We start from the raw sequence: 7,689 nt of genomic DNA, 5'->3' as shown, positions 1-7,689 counted from the left end.
CCTCTTCCTGTCAGCGAAACATTGTAGCTTAGCTTCTTGTTTGCAGCCTTCGGTGGTACTCACTCCAAAACCTAACCGACATGCAACACAGCGGGAGAGGGAAGGTTCCGCTTTTAGTGGGCGGAATCAAACGAGCTGCACACGTTACTTCTGTGCTGAGCTCTGGTAGGGTGTCCTTTCTCGCCTCTGGTTACTGTCTTTAATGAGTTTTACATGTTCTCCCTTTGTCTATGTAGGTTACATTTTGAGTACTTTAGTTCCCCCCTTCCAACAACATGCAGAAGGTTAGTTAGCTGCTCTAAGCTGACCCTGAGTGTTAGTAAACGTGTAGGCTTCTCCTAATCATGTGCCTGACCCAGTGAGACCCTGACCAGGAAGTGAAGTGGTTAGTAAAATGATAAGCCTAACTGATAAATAAAGTAAAATTCTGGATGATTGCTTAAGACAGGACTGGACAAGACAGGGTGCATGGTGTGTTGTACGTAGATTGCTGCTCTTTGGCACTCACCAAGCCACCGTGCCACCCCATTTGGAGACCACCCCATTTTTTTGGGAATTTAAAGTCTTATCAGTCAGTAAATAAATATATCCAACATTACACAATCTGTCATCATTTTAAATTGAAAGTTTCCTCATGTGGGTGGCATGGTAGCTCGGTGGGTAACACTGTCGCCTCACAGCAAGAAGGTCCTGGGCACCCAGGTCGTTATTATTATATTACAATATTTTCGTTAAGTAAAATTAAAATAACTAAAACTGTGCATTAAAAATACCAGAGCCTTTCAGTCATATATATAATGGCAAGCTAAACAGGAAATATATAGCAAACACACACACACACACACACACATATATATATATATATATATATATATATATATATATATATGGAATGAAACTGATATATATGGAATCAAAACTGATATAAAGATTTTTTTTGCACTGGGGCCCATGAGCTCCTAGTTACGCCACTGGGTGTGTGTATGTGTAGGTGTGTCTGCCCTGCGATGGACAGGCTCCAAAAAAAGCTGGGATAGGCTCCAGCACCACCACCCCCCACCCTCTTGCGACCCTAATTGGATAAGCAGTTAAGAAAATGAGTGAGTTCCCTCATGCAAACAGCACTGAGTCATGTTTCAAGGGCTCACTTGTTTGGTCCACCACCACAACCCTACTTCCTTCCCAATTGGTTGATTATTACAGCATCCCAGCATGTGCAGATCAATAACGATATTTACATTTACATTTTCAGCATTTAGCAGACGCTTTTATCCAAAGCGACTTACAGTATACAGTCTAAGCAATTGAGGGTTAAGGGCTTTGCTCAAGGGCCCAACAGTGGCAACCTGGCAGTGGTGGGGTTTGAACCAGCAACCTTCAGCTTACTAGTTCAGTACTCTAACCACTAGGTTACAACTGCCCTATATATTTTATTATAACATTTAATCATATGAGAGAAAATGAGAGAAAATAGTTAATTTACACAAGAAGTATTAATACATAATCAATTACTACTTAGAAAATGTAGATATGTCTAGGGCAGAATACTGCTACAATAGATTGTTCCTGGATGGGTTCATGGTGTGCATGATAAGTGCATCAATTGCATGTCCAAATGTCCAAAACCCAGTTCTAGCTGATTTAGGCCAGTCCCTATGTAAACTGTGGAATCTTCCACTGTCCTACAAGGTCACCAACAACAGTATAAAAACAGACATTTTGTCAGTTATCACATTTACAGAGCGTCTGTTGAGACTCTGTCGGTGTGATCCTTCTCTGCAGACAAGATTAAAACTCTTTTCTACTCACAATCTAGTCTCTGAGCTATTTCATTAAGGGTTTTTACCACCCCAATGTGTAGTACCGGAGTAGCCAAAGGGGCAAAAATAATCTGATGTAGCTGATATGTCCTAATCAAATAAATAAGTAGTATAAAGTAATAACATTATGGCATGTAGAATAATAAAAATAAACTTTCAGAATTATTGTATAAATTAAAACTTTTAATAAAAGGTCTAAAAATCTTGTGTGCCCCTGTCTGCATCCTTTTGAACTGCTTTACCTGGTCTCACCGCATAGTGAGTTTACATGTATGCCAAAGTTAACACATGACTGCCCTCTAGTGGTTAGAACAATGGTAGAGAGAAAAACATACAGTTAGCAGTACTGTATTAGCGTCGTGGTGAGTTTAGCCTACCTAGAATCAGCAGAACAGCTTCATAAATTATTTAAATTGATCAATGTGTGTAGGATGCTGAAGCATTCTTTAACCCTTGTGTTCTGTTGACAAAGTATGCTGTTGTTTGGGGTCCCAGAGGTGTTTTGGGTGCATAATAAATATAGTTCAAAATTAATCACTCAATCACTCACTCTTAACCGCTATCCCAACCCTATCCCAACCCTTTCCCAACTATTCAATGGGCGCAAGGCACACAGTAACACCCTGGACGGGGCGCCAGTCCATCGCAGGGCAGACACACATACACACACCCATTCACCTATAGGGCAATTCAGTGTATCCAATTAACCTGACTGCATGTTTTTGGACTGTGGGAGGAAACCGGAGCTCCCGGAGGAAACCCACGCAGACACGGGGAGAACCTGCAAACTCCGCACACAAAGGACCCGGACCGCCCGCCTGGGGATCGAACCCAGGACCTTCTTGCTGTGAGGAAACCGTGCCGCCCCTGTGTTCGGACAGAAAACGTTAAAAAGTTGAAAAGCCACTATAGCACTATCTCCACCTAGTTGGTAGAAACTGTTAATACCCAAGTTCTCAACCTTAAAGATTTTATGCATTTGGGCCCGATAACCAGTAACACAAAGAACTCTCTGTACTTTATATTTCATCCAACAATTATAACAAACCTACAGTGAGCTAAAATTTCAAGACAATGAGTGCATTACGTACTATTGGCAAATATTGCCGGAAAAACAAACATTAATTCATTTATTTATTCACTGTCTGTTGTACCACCACTTTATCCTATTTAGGGTCGCGGGTCCGAGTCAGTGGACGAAAGGCAGGAAACACCCTGGAAAGGTCGTCCGTCCATCACAAGGCAAACACACAGACACACAGACAGTGAAACAGTGCCCACCATGGGTCCAAACGTGGGGCCTGCTCGGGTAGCTAGCTCATCTATGTTGGTTCTGTTGCAATGGCCAAAAAGTGGCATTACTCTGGCTGAGTTCCCAACTTCATTAACAGTAAAAAAACGAGACCACATCGAGCCTGGCATTATGATTTGAAGAGAAAGGCAAGTTTCCAAACAGATGCAACTGCAAGGAAGAAACCTGAATGAAGAGAAACACTTCCATATGGAGCAACTTAATGCTCAACAGGTCGCAAGTGACTGTAAGTAAAGAGAAACCATCACATCAATCATCTGCAACTCTATGCTCTCACCACTGGCTATAAATGACCACGGAGGGGGACACGATTCTGTAACCATGCCCAGCTGCTGATCTCCATGGCAAGTAAGTCTGTTACATATGCACAATCCTGCTGAATCGTCCTAATTCACAATAGAAAATACTGTTTTTTCTTTTTCTACTTAATTATTTAGCTATACATGATAGATTATAAAAATTATAGGATTATAATGGGAGGTTGGAAAGGAGACTGGTGAGGAGAAGTTAATTCCTCTTCCTCCTGTGCACACTTCAGCTTAATGCAACTCAAATTAGTTCACAGAGTTCATTTGGGCAACGCCAAATTAGCAAAAATCTATACAGTATTAGGCCCGCATGTACTCGTTGTAGTGCAGACTCAGCAGAAACATTTTGTTCTTGCAAAAAGCTGGAAATATTTTGGACAGATATTACTTAATACATTATCGCTGGCTTTTGATGATGAATTAATTCCTTGTCCTCTGTGAGCTACATTTAAGCTTCTGAATGCTTTAGTTCTTACCTTGGGGGCCAGATGGAGTACAATGTAATGACAATTTAATAATCAGTTACACTACCTTTTTATTTGAGTAACTAATTATCTATCTTTGACAGTGTTGTGTTAACTAAGATTTTGCCAATTTTATTCACCAGTTTATAGTCCTAATGGGAAGATTATTATGCTTCTTTAAATTAAACGTACCAACTTCCCTCTGAACTTGGTAAAAATATTCATTTTCCCAGCATGTCTGAAAATCTACTTTTCATTTCTTTGAAGCCACCATGTTTATCCAAAAACTCAGGAACGTTAATGTAGGTGTAACAATGTTTTCTGGGAAAGAAGATGGGGAGCATTTTAGATTTTTTTTATGTGTTAGTGACACCCAGAGATCAAACAGTTTAAGCAGTTTAAAAAAAAAAAACCTGCTTAACAGCGGGCCAGCTTTAATTTTCCTCCTAAATACCTCGTGAGTTCCTCGTACCTCAAAAATGGTAACGGGCCGGCTGGGCAGGGCACCTACATGAACAGCAATTGACTGTTGTTTACACGGGGTGGGAAGCCAGACCAGGGCTCTTCATAACTGATGCAATTACAGCCTCTGCTGGGCGGCACGGTGACTAAGTGGGTAGCACTGTCGCCTCACAGCAAGAAGGTCCTGGGTTTGATCCCCAGATGGGGCGGTCTGGGTCCTTTCTGTGTGGAGTTTGCATGTTCTCCCCGTGTCTGCGTGGGTTTCCTCCGGGAGCTCCTGTTTCCTCCCACAGTCCAAAGACGTACAAGTGAGGTGAATTGGAGACACTAGATTGTCCATGACTGTGAACTGATGAATCTTGTGTAATGAGTAACTACCGTTCCTGTCATGAATGTAACCAAAGTGTAAAACATGACGTTAAAATCCTAATAAACAAACAAACAAACAACCTCTGCTGGCTGACTGATGGCGCCTGCACAGAGTTAAGGGATAATGCATTGATCAGGGTGTGGCTCTCCGTACACAAAGCTGATCCGCGTATGTACTCGCCTTGTGCAGGTGAAAAGATGCAGTTGGTACTGCACACGTGACGGAGGGGGCGTGTGTCAGTTGCGGCGCTCCTCAGTCAGCAGTGGAGGGTGGCATAGGTAGAGGGGAAGCGTGGTGCAATCAGGGTAATTGGATACGACTAGATTAGGGAAAAAATTGGGGGGAAATTTGAAAAATATATATATTATGAGGTACAGATGACGTAGTTTGGACACCCTTGATCTAAGTGAAGGTGGTTGAAAGTCCATGGCTTTTCTATCTCATCTTCTATCCCAGATATTCTATAGTAGCCTAGAGAACACAACATTCAGTTTAAGGGGGTTGCAATTCTTCTTTAGTTACTTTAAATATCTGTGATAACTACCACCTAAATAGAGGACAATATTTGTTTAAACTTTAGTGTCAATTATTCTACAAATATCTCAAAGCCAGTGCAAACCACCCACCTAATACTCTTTCAAAACAGACATCAGAAGGTTTTGTGGTATCTAGTACTACGATATTACCGGTCCTACAGCATGTGCTGGTGCCCTTTCTTTCCATGGGTAAACAATGCCCATCTGTCTACATGATTTTAAAGAAAATAGGATTTGGGGAAGCAGTCAACCTTTTACCCTCGCTCTGATGTCCAGTTTTGATGCCTGAATGCCCATTGTAGGTGCTTTTAAAGGTGAACCAGAGTTAGTATGGGCACTTTGACTGACCTATGACTATGCATCACCATAAGGTTTGATGCACTGCTTGTTGTGACACATTAACCTCATCACAGAAGGGTTCGATGCACTGCGTGTGACACATTGACTCATCACCAGTTTAAAAATGATATGTAATTTGAGTCAGAGTTGCCTTTCAGATGGTCCAGACAGCATAGCCTTCATGTTCTCCGAAATATGAGACATCAATGAATACTGGCCACCGAACAACTTGTCAGCGGTTTATGGCTTGTCCCTTTTCAAACCACTGTTGATGAGTACAATACCATGGCTGCTTGTGAGCACCCCTTTGCTGTATGGAAGATAATTCAAGCATTTGTCCCTTGACCCTTAAGTCACTTAGGTCTTCTATTATTCTAATAATATCTGCCGCATTTAACATCTGATCTATGAGTAACTACAAACTACAATCAGCCTACCATTGTTTTTGCATTTTCTCCCTTTTTCAGTGCGTCAAATTTTTACCCAATTGCGTTACACTTCCTCTCTACTGGTGCTGACCCCCGCCCTGATTGAGGGGATGCATCTCTTTCACCTGCACGAGGTGAGTTCATATGCGGCTCAGCCTTGTGCACGGAGAGCCACACCGTGATCAGCATTATTCCTCTACTCTGTGCAGACACCATCAATCAGCCAGCAGAGGTCATAATTGCATCAGTTATAAGGTCCCTATCCGGCATTTCCCTTCCCTGGGTGAACAACAGCCAAACGCTGTTCATATAGCCACCCAGCCCAGCAGAGCTGAGATTTGATACGATGTATTCGAAATCTCAGCCCTGGTGTGCTAGCGTATTTTACAGCTGCGCCACCTGAGCGGCTCCATCAGCCTAACATTTAATGTCTCCAAGTCCGGTTTTTGTTATTTTTTTGTATGCCATCAATGCAAAAAGTAAACCTATTACTCAGAATTGTATTGTGTATTGTCATAATTATTTATTTTTTAGCAATTTATTGTTAATATCTATTATATATTAATATACTTATCATTATATCTGTTAATATTAGTGGTGGTAAATTCGGTTTTTGTTATGGACTCGGGTTAATCTGAGTCACTCAGTAATGTGATCCGGTTCAGTTGAGTCACTTGTACTGACATCTTAATTGCGATTGATTTACTGCATGAAAATGGGGGATAGGGACAAGGAGGGGGAAGAGGGGGGTGGATTCACCTACCAATAAGATGGGTATATTAATGGGTCAAGGGTTCAAGGGGGATGGTCAAAAACAATTTGCCATAGTAACTTGACCCAGTCAGGCAGCCACAGTGGCACCAAAACAAAAGTCAATAAATTACCATGGGGGCTATGATACTCCTTAAGTGGTACAGTCCTAAAGTAGCCTGTAAGCATTTGCATTTTAATAATAATATAACTATATTTTGTTGTTGTTTTGCTTACAAGAAAATATGCTGCATTACGAATCTATACCACTACTACTACTACTACTACTACTACTACTACTACTAATAATAATAATAATAATAGCATGTGCATAAAATCAGCCACATAATGAACACCAGTGTGTTTAACCGCTTGTTTATTGAAATATTTAACCTATTACTTAGATTCACGGACTGGAGTGAAGCCGGTTCAGCCAAATCATCTGAGTCCGCTGTGTTTTTAGTGAGTGTGCTCACTCGCCTTGTGTACTTAGCAGTAACCAGTCTCAAAGGATCCGGGTTAACTAAGACCTTGGACTCGTGATTCCTGATTCAGTACGAAGATTCGAATCATTAACGCGGGTGATTCAGGAACCGCCCAGCTCTAGTTAATATATATCTACCTAAAAAATAAATAAATAAACTAAAGACTGCCATAAAATACACTGCAATGATATATATGTCCAATACAAGTGTATGTACTTTTTTCACCTTAACTACAAATTAAATAGAATGTTAAGGTTAATTCATTCACACTAACACCTTTTTAACTATTCCAGAAACACTGGGTGCACGGTAAACATACACCATAGACAGGATACCAGTCCATTGCAAGACATCTCACAATTACTCACTCATTCATTTTAATATGTTTAATCAGAATTAGATTATCCAGTTGAAC

At 41.0% G+C, this 7,689-nt stretch overlaps 1 protein-coding gene across 1 annotated transcript in view; it reads right to left on the bottom strand.

The window, feature by feature from the left end:
* Positions 1-49, bottom strand: part of ccny (cyclin Y) — an 83,453-nt gene extending 83,404 nt beyond the window's left edge. Inside the window, exon 1 of the mRNA XM_062992042.1 lies at positions 1-49. This exon is cut by the window's left edge and continues 292 nt beyond it. The gene's annotated coding sequence lies outside the window, so the exon portion shown is untranslated.
* Positions 50-7,689: the final 7,640 nt, after the last annotated feature.

The sequence above is a fragment of the Trichomycterus rosablanca genome, chromosome 3 (genome assembly GCF_030014385.1).
Source record: "Trichomycterus rosablanca isolate fTriRos1 chromosome 3, fTriRos1.hap1, whole genome shotgun sequence".
NCBI lineage: Eukaryota > Metazoa > Chordata > Actinopteri > Siluriformes > Trichomycteridae > Trichomycterus > Trichomycterus rosablanca.
This window is presented reverse-complemented; position numbering and strand designations above follow the sequence as displayed.